Source organism: Erpetoichthys calabaricus, chromosome 9, assembly GCF_900747795.2.
Source record: "Erpetoichthys calabaricus chromosome 9, fErpCal1.3, whole genome shotgun sequence".
Lineage (NCBI taxonomy): Eukaryota > Metazoa > Chordata > Cladistia > Polypteriformes > Polypteridae > Erpetoichthys > Erpetoichthys calabaricus.
In genome coordinates this window covers 112,310,108-112,325,490 of record NC_041402.2, presented here as the reverse complement: position 1 = coordinate 112,325,490, position 15,383 = coordinate 112,310,108, and the positions used below count along the sequence as shown (strand labels likewise).

The 15,383-nt window shown below is 39.6% G+C and overlaps 1 protein-coding gene across 1 annotated transcript in view; it reads right to left on the bottom strand.

The window, feature by feature from the left end:
• The window catches only part of LOC127529081 (uncharacterized), a 432,146-nt gene that overhangs the window by 330,972 nt on the left and 85,791 nt on the right, over window positions 1-15,383 (bottom strand). The window lies entirely within an intron of this gene.

The window sequence follows — 15,383 nt, the reverse complement described above, 5'->3', positions numbered from 1 at the left end:
GTTCAATTTTCTTCCTGTGAGATTTAATTGCTCACTTAAACTTTCTGTGCAAAATGTAGCTGTGCTACATGGGTCTATCAGAGCATATGTTTCGATATATTTTTCGTTCCCTTTAGACTTAACTTTAACTGGGACCACAGCTAAGATACCGTTTCCGGCCCCGGTAACCATACATGACTCTTTCGATATTACGGGCGTACTTACAAGAGAAGTGTCCTTTTGTATCAATTTAGTGTTTTCTTCTTTGAGAAATTCAACTTTATCATCAGAGTTCTCTTCTTTATTTTTATGTAAAATAACTGGGTGAAAATGAGGACATTTGCTGCATTTTATCTTTTCTTCACAATTTTTACTAAGATGTCCTTGTTTAAGGCATTTAAAGCATAAGCCTTTGGATTTTAAAAAGTCAATTTTACTTTCGTAAGTTAGTTTCTGAATTGCATTACAGTCATTAAGTCCGTGCCCTTTGTCACAGAAAAGACAGTGCTTACCGGATATACGTTCAATCTTCTCTGTTTTATCTCCACTTTCTACTGCAGTGACAAAATTTGAGACAAAGTTGCCTTTTCTGATTCCGCTTTTTGCTGGATATTTTTCATAATCAACCTTTTCTTTTTCCCTTTTGCAAGTATTACTGTCATATGAAGCGCCATACATTGGATATAAGGAGGATACGAGCCGATCTTCTAAAAATCCATATAGTTCAGCGAGACCTGGTCTTCTTCCTTCCCTTTTATCGAACTTTATTGCTTTATTCTGCCAGCACTCTCATAGCTCTTGAGGAAGCTTTGATGACATAGTACGAATGTTTAAATTGTTATCCAATTCGTGTCCGTTCTTTAAACCTGACATAACACTTTTGCAATTGCCTAGAAAGAGTGTATATGCTCTTAGGCTTTCTCCATCGTTCGTTTTTATTTTTGGCCACATCCTGATTTTCTTCATGTAGGCGTCTCCTATTTGTATTTGATTTCCATAAATAGTCTCTGTCCTTTCTCTGGTGTGTCTGTACCCCTCTTCTGGTGGTAAGTATGCACAGGTCTGTGCAATGCTTTTAGGTTCACCTTTAGTAAATTGTATCAAATACTCTAATTTATCATCAGGATTACTTGTTGTCTGATCGATGGTTCGATCAAATGCCCTTTAATAGTTCATATAAGTCAGTGGATCACCATCAAATATTGGCACTTTTATATGGGGCACATTAAGTGCTTGTGTTTTGTTTTGCGGTTGATTATAACATTGTCCATAATCCTGTTGTTGAAAAAGTGCTGGCGCTTTATTTTGTTGCTGATAAAGCGAATGCTGGGGATTATTTTTACTTTCATGTGGTTTTACATCTCTTACATCTAATTTCGGGGGGACATTATAAGGATCCAGTCTATTTGGGCTGCGATTACGCCCTTTAAGCGCTCTAAATTTTGCGTCGGATTCTGTAATGGCTGCTTCTAAAGCCATTTCATCTCTTTTAGCTTTCAGCTGAGCTTCTTCCTGTTCTCCTTTGGCTATCAGTTGCATTTTCTCAGCCTTTCTGATAGCTTTTAACTGCATTTCTTCCATATCTAGAGCCTGTTGCTTTCTTTGGTTTTTTGTTTTAACCAACAGCACAGTGTGTGCTGCTTCTTGAGATCTGATGGCACTAGCTGAAGTAGTCGTTGATCTTGTACTATGTTTAGATTTTACGGAAATGTGGGAGATTTAGCTGAATTAGCTCTTGAGCTTACATGACTTTTACTTTGAATGGAAACCTGAGAGATACTGTCTTCCGGTGAGACGTCAGGAATGTCGGTGGTTGTTCTGTAATCCTTGAATTGGTTAGCCGAAAAGTTAGGTTGTTGATGGGGGCTTTTATTTTGTTGCGCTTCAAATATCCATTCTTCTTCTTATTCGTCTTTCCACAAAACGTGGTTATAGTTTCCATTTTAGAGTCAACGCTGTTTTGTATCAGTTTCCTTGCATCTTCGGTGTTCTGGATGGATAAAAGTTTGACGCTTAACCTTTTGTATTCCATTCTCAGTTTGGCGAACTGATTCTTGAAAATTAATTCTATGTTTTCACAATTATATTCATTTTTTTGTAAATCCGTTATGTTCTTCATGGAATCAGATAATTGTCTATATTTGTAATCCATTTCCGATTGTAGTTTAATTGTTGCTGAGTCGAGCGGCTTTCTGTCGTCATGGAGATGGTCCTCTATTATAGAGTCACAATCGTCGCAGCTTTCGCTGAAGCCACTGATACTTTCGTTGGGGGTTCGGAATTTCTTCTGGCTCCTGGATTCGGATGCCATTGCTATTCCACAAGGAACTGTGCTTAAACCCTTTTAATATATACAGTTTCGTTAGAAGCACTAGCAATTCTCAAATATGTTCTTCTCCGATGGAAAACAAAGATGGAAGATACCTGTTGAATCCTTTTTAAGTCGTGGTAGTCCGATCTCAAGCGTTGAACACACAAACTTGCTTTCTTTTGTAATCCAAGGAAATTTCAAGTTTTCTTTCTTAGGTCGATTTCAATCCTAGTCAGTTTTGAAACTTTAGGCAGGTTTTTAACTTTAGTGTAGCTGCTGAAATATATAAGGTGTCATCAGGCACGGGTAAGACGCGTGTCAAAAGAATTCTCAGAGTCCAAGAGTTCGTTTTAAAGGTATTTGTGGTGTTATGGGTCCACAGCTCTTCCAGCAAAGGCCGTTTTGTTTTAATAAATAATCGCTGCGCTTGCGGCTTAGCGAGGGAGCGTGGTAGCTGTAGCGAGCCGCTGGGCGATCTGCGGTGTGGGCGTTTCTCACCTAAGTGCACAGGTGAGAGACTGCCCACATCTGTGATTGTTCCTGTGGCTAATGGACTGCAGCTGCTATGTCCTCACCGCATATATAGAGAAGCACGAGCCGGTTAAGGAGGGGAAGAACAAAAAGAAGAAAGAGGGAGGAGAACGGGAGGTAGCAGGAAGCAGGTGGGAGAAAGCCGGTGTGAGGAAGGAGAGCGAGTGAGCGAGCGAGAGCAGGCTCGCATTAGAGAAAACAGGCAGCTGGGAAGAGAGCCCACGAGGGGAGTGTATGGCCGACACTCAGTGGGGCTGAGAAAGCGGTCGCTCCAGCTGAGCGACAAAGTAGCTGGAGTGACCAGTAGAGGTATCGACTTGGCTGTTGCTAGGAGCGGGAGTCGAGGAGGCTTTGGGCTGGTGTAGCCCCAGCGTGAGCGCCTTGGCCACTGGGAAATAACCCAAGTCTCGGTCCGATTGGGAGCCCGACGAAGCCAAGGATCAGAGGGCTACCGGACCTGAATGAAGGGCAGCTGTTCCTGCAGGTAGGCGACTCTCCTGTCGAGCAGCCCAAATGGGAATAGCAGGGGAGCCGCCATGGTAAAGGAAGACACCGGGCTTTATAACCTTAAAGGATTGCTTGTTGGTGGATTTTTAATCTCGTTATTTTTAGAAGAGTTTTTCTATTTATTGATTTGAACTTCCACATGTTTTAAGGATTATTTATTGACTTGAACTTTGCACAGTTGCACTTTTCTGTTTAATAAAAGCACTTTGCACTTTTAAACCATCCCCTTGTTCATTGTTATTGCCTCACTGTCTAGCTCATCGGTGACATTACCGATGGTGTTGGGTTCAAGAGCTCCCTAACAGGAGATGGAAGCATGTTGCAGAACCCGCATCGTCACAGTATTTAGTGAAAGGTAAAAGCAAATAATCCACACAAGAATAAAAGAAAAAATAGTTACACACGTAGAATAAAAGGCAAAAAAAAGGAAAAATGTATCTTCTTTAAACTTAGCTTTTCTTGAAAAGCTTTAGTAATTTCTATACTTAAAAGTTCTTAATTTCTTCTTCTGTACGCCTTAGCATACGATGCGGTACTTAAGTAAACAAGTTTTCTTTACTTGTTGTTTCTCACATTCAAAAGGCTCGTAAGCCGGCTGGCACATAGGCAAGTGCCCAGGCACGGTCACGTGCGATCACGGTTAAAAACCGTATGCCTCTACACCTTATACAAGGCAAGGCTATCACTAGCTGACTGAAGAATAATGTTTACTCCAAGCTGTTAGAAATGGTAAGAATATACCACTGCGATTCTATTTACGGGGGTTATAGGAACTTCCCGTTATTTATGCATTGTCATCTAAGAAATATTCATGAATCTTATAGAACAAGGAAAATGGCTCTTACAAGTGCCTTATGCACCATACAGAAAGATTCCAATATTTGACAGAGAGCCCTTGAAATATGTGGATTTTATTAGAACATTTGACCGAGATATTGACGATGTGATCCACGAGATAAATTGGACTTCTTGGCACAGTTTACTAAAGGTACACCTCACGAGATTGTTAAAAACTGTAAATACTTATCAAAAAACCAGAATGAAGCTCGAAAGTCTTTATGGAAACCAGCTACAGAAAGGAGAATGTCTGAGCGATTATGCGATCTCTCCTGGCGGATATACAAACATTATGCCCGACTTTCAAAGCTGACAACAATTTGAAAGTAATGATAACCTTCGTACTGAAGTTTCCAAACTTCCTCAAGACCTACAAGCACTGTGGCAATGCAAAGTTCAGAGAGTTGAAAGTACGGAGAGCAGGCAAACCCCTCTCGCTGATCCAGTGAACGTTCTGGACGAACAGACAACATCAGCTTTGAACCCCGTGTGCAGCTCAGCTCCCATAAATAGAATTGTATTGGTATATTCTTGCCATTTCTAACAGCTTGGAGTAAACGTTCTTCAGTTAGTTAGTGACAGCCTTGCCATGAGTAAGGTGTGGAAGGCATAAGGTTTTAACACTAGAATTACCAGAGTCTACGAAAAAACTCGTAGATCCGGCCCACCTTAAATCGCTTCTTAAATCCGTTCACACCTCTTCGCCAGCATCTTTTGTCCTCTAAATGTGCTGATAAAAGACAAGCTGCCAGCAGCCGGCAATTCCATACCCCTCCGACTTAAAACGTGCACGAACTTTTCCCAGCTCATGCCTTGATTGATTATCTGGGAGTGAAGTGGAGTTTTAGACTGGACATAATAGATCGTTATTTGGAACACACGCATTTCATGTGTGTACCGTTTCTACAGTAATCTGTGTAAACACATTGTTGAAACAGAATTTTTTTCATATTTTAGTAATAAATGTTACAAAATGTAGGCATAAACTATAGAATATGTAAAGCCGAGTTCCAAAGATCAAATAAACACTTTCACAAAAGCTTCAAGAGGTATACAATAGTTTCCGTGGCGCGCTAAGATTTGCCTCTCAGAGTGCAGTAGCTTTGCTGTGCCTCACAGACATGTTACTTCTTTTTTTCTTTTTAACCTCAAACGGACATAAAATTTATAAATTGGTATGCACTGTCAGTTAATGAGGTCGTTATATTTTCATGTGGGATGCTCCTTTTAAAATATTTTTTTAACAATTGAGACTGCAATTAACATGAACAACTGTCCTTATAACTTATTTTTTTCAGGATCCATAACACACAGACAGACAGAGCACTGCGTAATAGAGAGACAGACAGGCAGAGATATACAAATAAACAGGTAAGACACATGTACTGAAAGAAAAAAAAGATCAACATGTGCGTTGTTCCTGCTGCACTGAATAAGCTCACGCGCTCTAACATCACCAACCAACCCCCCTCCTCTCCACCCCCCCCCCCCAACCCCAGATCTGACTCTCTAAGTAACAGCACAAGTACAGACACAAACCAAGTGTAATCAAGAGTTCCTGGTTCGATCCCCACTCACTCCTATATTTGCCGTTTTCAGTAGTAAGCTGCTCTTTTTGTTAATATTATACAGTACACGCATGCACTTAGTTTGTGTCTGTACTTGCACTGTTACTTAGAAAGCCAGATCGGGCAAATCTTAGCATGCTGCACCACAGAAACTGTTGTATAGTTCTTGAAGCTTTTGTGAAAGTGTTTATTTGATCTTTGGAACTCGGGCTTTACACATTCCATAGTTTATGCCTACATTTTGTAACATTTATTACTAAAATATGAAAAAGTTTCTGTTTTAACAATGTGTTTACACAGATTACTGTAGAAACGGTACACACATGAAATGCGTGTGTTCCAAATAACAATCTATTATTTCCACTCTAAAACTCCACTTCACTCCCAGATAATCAATCAAGGCATGAGCTGGGAAAAGTTCGTGCACGTTCTAAGTCGGAGGGGGGATGGAATAGCTGGCTGCTGGCAGCTTGTCTTTTATCAGCACATTTAGAGGACAAAAGACGCTGGTGGAGAGGTGTGAACGGATTTAAGAAGCGATTTAAGGTGGGCCGGATCTACGAGTTTTTTGGTAGGCTCTGGTAATTCTACTGTTAAACCGTGTCTGGGCACATGCCTATGTGCCAACCGGCCTATGGGCCCTTTGAGTGTGTGAAATAAATATGTAAGAAAACAGCACTTAATTTATGTGCTGTGCCGTACGTTTAAAGCGTACAGAAGAAGAAGCTAAGAATCTTGCATATATAATAATTTAAGAATCTTTAAGTAGAGAAGAAGTAAAGAACCTTTAAGTAGAGAAGAAGAAGTAAAGAAACTTTAAGTACAGGAATAACTAAAGTTTCTCAAGAAAAGCTAAGTTCAGAGAAGATACATTTTTCCCTTTTTTTGCCTTTTATTCTACGTGTGAAACTTTTTTCTTTTATTCTTGTGTGGATTATTTGCTTTTAACTTTCACTAAATATTTTTAAAATGAACTTTTGGACTTTGAGATTTCTTTCGGCACGCATTTTACCCGTGCTTGACAACACCTATATCTCGGCAGCTACACCTATTTTTTTTTCTTTTCTCTGTACCCTAATAAGCTTTCATATGACACTCAGACGGTGGGCTACGACTTCTCTTTTCATTGCGACTTTGATATCTGACAACTTCCTTTTTATTTCGGACATTGTGCGACTTTGTGAACTTGAGCTTTCGAGTTTCTCTGACACTCTTTGACACTCGATCAACTTCCTTTTGTTGTTTATACCACTGTTTAAACCAACAAATAGTACTTTTTTCCTTGCCTCCACTTGGTATTCGCTGAAATTCTTCTATTTTCCTCCATGCTTTTGCAATTGCCTTTTCACAGAACGCTGAGCTTAAGGGCTATTTATATTGATTTGCATATTCAAACAGGCATAATTCTGGGAGGAGTTTGGGTGGGGCAGCAGCCATGTGCACGCACGTTACTTTTCACGCTGACCGGGATTTATGGAGCGGAAGAATATGGAAGATGGCGAACACACAGATTTATGCATCTGATTTTTTCTGTCCTTACACACATTTTGACTTTTGTCAGTACGCCATGTTTTAGTGTGAATTCTACGCACGCCGCTATGCATGAGGCCTCTGGTTTTTAGCGGAGCAAGAAAATTAAGAATACCATTGAGTCCAGTCTTATAATATCAGACCAATTCTTCAAGAGTGGATAAATGATAAAAGTCCATGTGGGAATCAGTTGTAGAAGAAAGAAAATCCAAGTTAATATTCTTAATATTATGGAAAGATATGAGACGAGGGAGCTTAGTATTAGAAAAAGTAAGTTTAGCATTAAATGAAAGGAGAAAATGATCAGTTATAGTGAGTTCATCTGCTGCAAGATCAAGAGGGACAACACCAGAGTAGCAGATCAAGTCCAAGATATGTCCTTTACAATGGGTGGGAACATCAGTATACTGCTGGTATCCAAAACTCTCAAGGCAAGATAAAAAGTCTCTAGTGAGAGGGATATTGATATTGTCCATATGTATATTAAAATCCCCCAACAGAATTATGTTTGAAGTAACTGTAGATAAATGGGTAAGAAAGGTAGCAAGGTCATTCAAAAAATCATTATTTGATTAAGGGGGCGGTTGACAGTTGCATACACATACACACACAGCCATGCAGAGATATCAGCAATAACGGCAATATCACCAGCAAAATCACCAGTCATAGCTAAAATCAACAGTCTAGTTGTCGGCAAGCAGCGACCAGTCCCGCCAGCGTTCACTCAAACCGGAAGAGTGGTGGTGTCCCTCAGGGGTCAATGCTAGGATTGCTGCTAATTTTAATATATATAAAAGGTTTGGATAGGAATATTTATAACAAGCTGGTTAAGTTTGCAGATGATACCAAGCTAGGTTAATTGGCAGACAATCTAGAATCCATTGAATCATTACAGAGGGACATGGACAGCATACAGACTTAGGCAGATTTGTGGCAGATGAAATTAAATGTAAGTAAATGGAAAGTATTACATGTAGGATGTAGAAATGTTATATCTGAATACACAATGGGACATCTGAAAATTGAAAGTACACCTTATGAAAAGGATTTAGGAGTCATACTGGATTTGTCACTATTAACTTCCCCTCCATATGCTGAACCCATTAAGAAGGCCAACAGAATGTTAGGTTATGTAGTACAGTGTGCAAAGTACAAATCAAAGGAGGTTACGCTCAAGCTTTATAACGCACTGGTGAGGCTTCATCTGGAGTACTGTGTACGGTTTGGTCTCTGTACTACAAAAAAGACATAGAAGCGCTAGATAACTTGAATTTTGTATTGGGACTTTCTTTGCTTTGGTTTGCCTCTATTGTGTCAAGCAACACCTTTTGCCTTTTTGTGCTCCACAGAGCTTACTTTTTATGCAGAGTAAATTTTGAAAAAATAAATGTTTATTTTATAAAGATCCTTTGTAAGCCCTTATTACTAGTTCAGGTTTGACTATAATATTCTCACCTAGTGGACATTTTGGAAGTTTTTTGGACTTATGTGCTTAGAAATTCTTGAGGTCATGAAAAGTGTGATGATAGCATTTTAAAAATAAAATGAATTCACTTATGCTCTAATTACCACAATTAAAGGTAAGGCCTATTTTAGCTTTAAACTTCCTGTGCTCAAATTGATGAAATATTGCCCTAAATGCATTTTAACTGCAGGAATGACTACTATCATCAAAAGTTGTGGCTCATTCAAGGGGTTACCCAATTAGTAGCATAGTTGTAAGCAGTTTATCAAAATTCAGACTACACTATTTAAAAAAAAACAGCTGGGTTGCCACTAAAATGTTCCTTATTAAGTGAAATTAGCACCTGTCTCAAAACACTGCTTAAATTTGGTAAATTCACACATTGCATATTGGCATTGAAGTCATTCAGTTGTTTTCACAAACCATTCTACTCTTTTTGCAGCTGCTCCAATTTACTAAAAGCCCTCTTCATCTCAGGATCACTTATATATGCATTTAATCTAGTTTACTTTAGTGCCAGTGAAAAAGGCAGTTTGTTATGAAAAGAACAACTGAAAAAAATGAAATCAGGAGGTGACCCAAAGGCGAAGTAAAAACAAAAATAATAGAAAAAAAGTCATTATTTGACCCAGGGGGAAAATTGTCCTTTTAGAGAAGTTTAATAAATAAATAAATATTACTAAAACAAACACCAACCCCCTTCTAAAATACACACCAGAATGGGTAAAAGGAAAAACAACTAAAAAGAGAGAAAAACTTTTGACTTGGCTAAACATAAAAAAAAAAATACAAAACTGTATCTCCATTGATATAAAGGAGCCCCAGTAGCATTTCTTACACACTTCTGCTGACTCAATCATTTGCTGAAAAGTAGTCAGTGCTAGTGTGTCAGAGAAAATGTGTAGCATTGTTCATAATGACTGTCAGTTTTGTTTTAATTTTCTCCTTTACTACTACCTTTAGTAGTTTGTCTTTTTTCTAGCATTGACACCAAAAATAACCAAGACTGCCTTTTTAATTAATCTGATTATCAGCCAGTTTCGTGAAGCCAAGAAGGGGAAAAATGGTAAAGCCCATGTGTTGCATCGATCAGTACATAAAGAAATATCCAGGTTGTAATTTCCAATTACCTTCTTTATTACAGCAAAACCTCATTTTCACACTCTCCTCCTAGGAACTTTCCTGCCATCCCTCACCCAGTTCTTAATATATCATTTTTGTACAGTGCCACCTACTGTCCAAAATTAATAACATTAATAACAGAACATAACACCATGCAAATTCAAAATAGTAGTGAGGTTAAAGAAAATTAAATAACAACATTAAAATTAAAGATTTTACCAGGAAAAACATATGAAAAGATTATAATATATAATATCAGAACAATCTAGAAGAGAAAGAAGAGAACAGGCCATTCAACCCAACAAAGGTTGTCGTTCCTATCCATTTAATTATTCTTGTGGTAGTAATTACCATCACCCCCTGGGTGACCCAAAACCTCTCAGAGAAATCAGGCAGGAGGAAGTTAAAATTATAAACCATTTATTCCCTTCGAAGAGGGAGCACTTCTATTACAGGATGCTGTAACTAGACGCACACAGCATACTGTAACAAGAGGCACACCCTTTTCTGCTAGTTAAGGTCTTTTTATATATAAGTAAAAGTTGCGTTGAACACACAAACTTGCTTTCTTTTGTAATCCAAGGAAATTTCAAGTTTTCTTTCTTAGGTCGATTTCAATCCTAGTCAGTTTTGAAACTTTAGGCAGGTTTTTAACTTTAGTGTAGCTGCTGAAATATATAAGGTGTCATCAGGCACGGGTAAGACGCGTGTCAAAAGAATTCTCAGAGTCCAAGAGTTCGTTTTAAAGGTATTTGTGGTGTTATGGGTCCACAGCTCTTCCAGCAAAGGCCGTTTTGTTTTAATAAATAATCGCTGCGCTTGCGGCTTAGCGAGGGAGCGTGGTAGCTGTAGCGAGCCGCTGGGCGATCTGCGGTGTGGGCGTTTCTCACCTAAGTGCACAGGTGAGAGACTGCCCACATCTGTGATTGTTCCTGTGGCTAATGGACTGCAGCTGCTATGTCCTCACCGCATATATAGAGAAGCACGAGCCGGTTAAGGAGGGGAAGAACAAAAAGAAGAAAGAGGGAGGAGAACGGGAGGTAGCAGGAAGCAGGTGGAGAAAGCCGGTGTGAGGAAGGAGAGCGAGTGAGCGAGCGAGAGCAGGCTCGCATTAGAGAAAACAGGCAGCTGGGAAGAGAGCCCACGAGGGGAGTGTATGGCCGACACTCAGTGGGGCTGAGAAAGCGGTCGCTCCAGCTGAGCGACAAAGTAGCTGGAGTGACCAGTAGAGGTATCGACTTGGCTGTTGCTAGGAGCGGGAGTCGAGGAGGCTTTGGGCTGGTGTAGCCCCAGCGTGAGCGCCTTGGCCACTGGGAAATAACCCAAGTCTCGGTCCGATTGGGAGCCCGACGAAGCCAAGGATCAGAGGGCTACCGGACCTGAATGAAGGGCAGCTGTTCCTGCAGGTAGGCGACTCTCCTGTCGAGCAGCCCAAATGGGAATAGCAGGGGAGCCGCCATGGTAAAGGAAGACACCGGGCTTTATAACCTTAAAGGATTGCTTGTTGGTGGATTTTTAATCTCGTTATTTTTAGAAGAGTTTTTCTATTTATTGATTTGAACTTCCACATGTTTTAAGGATTATTTATTGACTTGAACTTTGCACAGTTGCACTTTTCTGTTTAATAAAAGCACTTTGCACTTTTAAACCATCCCCTTGTTCATTGTTATTGCCTCACTGTCTAGCTCATCGGTGACATTACCGATGGTGTTGGGTTCAAGAGCTCCCTAACAGGAGATGGAAGCATGTTGCAGAACCCGCATCGTCACAGTATTTAGTGAAAGGTAAAAGCAAATAATCCACACAAGAATAAAAGAAAAAATAGTTACACACGTAGAATAAAAGGCAAAAAAAAGGAAAAATGTATCTTCTTTAAACTTAGCTTTTCTTGAAAAGCTTTAGTAATTTCTATACTTAAAAGTTCTTAATTTCTTCTTCTGTACGCCTTAGCATACGATGCGGTACTTAAGTAAACAAGTTTTCTTTACTTGTTGTTTCTCACATTCAAAAGGCTCGTAAGCCGGCTGGCACATAGGCAAGTGCCCAGGCACGGTCACGTGCGATCACGGTTAAAAACCGTATGCCTCTACACCTTATACAAGGCAAGGCTATCACTAGCTGACTGAAGAATAATGTTTACTCCAAGCTGTTAGAAATGGTAAGAATATACCACTGCGATTCTATTTACGGGGGTTATAGGAACTTCCCGTTATTTATGCATTGTCATCTAAGAAATATTCATGAATCTTATAGAACAAGGAAAATGGCTCTTACAAGTGCCTTATGCACCATACAGAAAGATTCCAATATTTGACAGAGAGCCCTTGAAATATGTGGATTTTATTAGAACATTTGACCGAGATATTGACGATGTGATCCACGAGATAAATTGGACTTCTTGGCACAGTTTACTAAAGGTACACCTCACGAGATTGTTAAAAACTGTAAATACTTATCAAAAAACCAGAATGAAGCTCGAAAGTCTTTATGGAAACCAGCTACAGAAAGGAGAATGTCTGAGCGATTATGCGATCTCTCCTGGCGGATATACAAACATTATGCCCGACTTTCAAAGCTGACAACAATTTGAAAGTAATGATAACCTTCGTACTGAAGTTTCCAAACTTCCTCAAGACCTACAAGCACTGTGGCAATGCAAAGTTCAGAGAGTTGAAAGTACGGAGAGCAGGCAAACCCCTCTCGCTGATCCAGTGAACGTTCTGGACGAACAGACAACATCAGCTTTGAACCCCGTGTGCAGCTCAGCTCCCATAAATAGAATTGTATTGGTATATTCTTGCCATTTCTAACAGCTTGGAGTAAACGTTCTTCAGTTAGTTAGTGACAGCCTTGCCATGAGTAAGGTGTGGAAGGCATAAGGTTTTAACACTAGAATTACCAGAGTCTACGAAAAAACTCGTAGATCCGGCCCACCTTAAATCGCTTCTTAAATCCGTTCACACCTCTTCGCCAGCATCTTTTGTCCTCTAAATGTGCTGATAAAAGACAAGCTGCCAGCAGCCGGCAATTCCATACCCCTCCGACTTAAAACGTGCACGAACTTTTCCCAGCTCATGCCTTGATTGATTATCTGGGAGTGAAGTGGAGTTTTAGACTGGACATAATAGATCGTTATTTGGAACACACGCATTTCATGTGTGTACCGTTTCTACAGTAATCTGTGTAAACACATTGTTGAAACAGAATTTTTTTCATATTTTAGTAATAAATGTTACAAAATGTAGGCATAAACTATAGAATATGTAAAGCCGAGTTCCAAAGATCAAATAAACACTTTCACAAAAGCTTCAAGAGGTATACAATAGTTTCCGTGGCGCGCTAAGATTTGCCTCTCAGAGTGCAGTAGCTTTGCTGTGCCTCACAGACATGTTACTTCTTTTTTTCTTTTTAACCTCAAACGGACATAAAATTTATAAATTGGTATGCACTGTCAGTTAATGAGGTCGTTATATTTTCATGTGGGATGCTCCTTTTAAAATATTTTTTTAACAATTGAGACTGCAATTAACATGAACAACTGTCCTTATAACTTATTTTTTCAGGATCCATAACACACAGACAGACAGAGCACTGCGTAATAGAGAGACAGACAGGCAGAGATATACAAATAAACAGGTAAGACACATGTACTGAAAGAAAAAAAAGATCAACATGTGCGTTGTTCCTGCTGCACTGAATAAGCTCACGCGCTCTAACATCCCCAACCACCCCCCCCCCTCTCCCCCCCCCCCCCCCAACCCCAGATCTGACTCTCTAAGTAACAGCACAAGTACAGACACAAACCAAGTGTAATCAAGAGTTCCTGGTTCGATCCCCACTCACTCCTATATTTGCCGTTTTCAGTAGTAAGCTGCTCTTTTTGTTAATATTATACAGTACACGCATGCACTTAGTTTGTGTCTGTACTTGCACTGTTACTTAGAAAGCCAGATCGGGCAAATCTTAGCATGCTGCACCACAGAAACTGTTGTATAGTTCTTGAAGCTTTTGTGAAAGTGTTTATTTGATCTTTGGAACTCGGGCTTTACACATTCCATAGTTTATGCCTACATTTTGTAACATTTATTACTAAAATATGAAAAAGTTTCTGTTTTAACAATGTGTTTACACAGATTACTGTAGAAACGGTACACACATGAAATGCGTGTGTTCCAAATAACAATCTATTATTTCCACTCTAAAACTCCACTTCACTCCCAGATAATCAATCAAGGCATGAGCTGGGAAAAGTTCGTGCACGTTCTAAGTCGGAGGGGGGATGGAATAGCCGGCTGCTGGCAGCTTGTCTTTTATCAGCACATTTAGAGGACAAAAGACGCTGGTGGAGAGGTGTGAACGGATTTAAGAAGCGATTTAAGGTGGGCCGGATCTACGAGTTTTTTGGTAGGCTCTGGTAATTCTACTGTTAAACCGTGTCTGGGCACATGCCTATGTGCCAACCGGCCTATGGGCCCTTTGAGTGTGTGAAATAAATATGTAAGAAAACAGCACTTAATTTATGTGCTGTGCCGTACGTTTAAAGCGTACAGAAGAAGAAGCTAAGAATCTTGCATATATAATAATTTAAGAATCTTTAAGTAGAGAAGAAGTAAAGAACCTTTAAGTAGAGAAGAAGAAGTAAAGAAACTTTAAGTACAGGAATAACTAAAGTTTCTCAAGAAAAGCTAAGTTCAGAGAAGATACATTTTTCCCTTTTTTTGCCTTTTATTCTACGTGTGAAACTTTTTTCTTTTATTCTTGTGTGGATTATTTGCTTTTAACTTTCACTAAATATTTTTAAAATGAACTTTTGGACTTTGAGATTTCTTTCGGCACGCATTTTACCCGTGCTTGACAACACCTATATCTCGGCAGCTACACCTATTTTTTTTTCTTTTCTCTGTACCCTAATAAGCTTTCATATGACACTCAGACGGTGGGCTACGACTTCTCTTTTCATTGCGACTTTGATATCTGACAACTTCCTTTTTATTTCGGACATTGTGCGACTTTGTGAACTTGAGCTTTCGAGTTTCTCTGACACTCTTTGACACTCGATCAACTTCCTTTTGTTGTTTATACCACTGTTTAAACCAACAAATAGTACTTTTTTCCTTGCCTCCACTTGGTATTCGCTGAAATTCTTCTATTTTCCTCCATGCTTTTGCAATTGCCTTTTCACAGAACGCTGAGCTTAAGGGCTATTTATATTGATTTGCATATTCAAACAGGCATAATTCTGGGAGGAGTTTGGGTGGGGCAGCAGCCATGTGCACGCACGTTACTTTTCACGCTGACCGGGATTTATGGAGCGGAAGAATATGGAAGATGGCGAACACACAGATTTATGCATCTGATTTTTTCTGTCCTTACACACATTTTGACTTTTGTCAGTACGCCATGTTTTAGTGTGAATTCTACGCACGCCGCTATGCATGAGGCCTCTGGTTTTTAGCGGAGCAAGAAAATTAAGAATACCATTGAGTCCAGTCTTATAATATCAGACCAATTCTTCAAGAGTGGATAAATGATA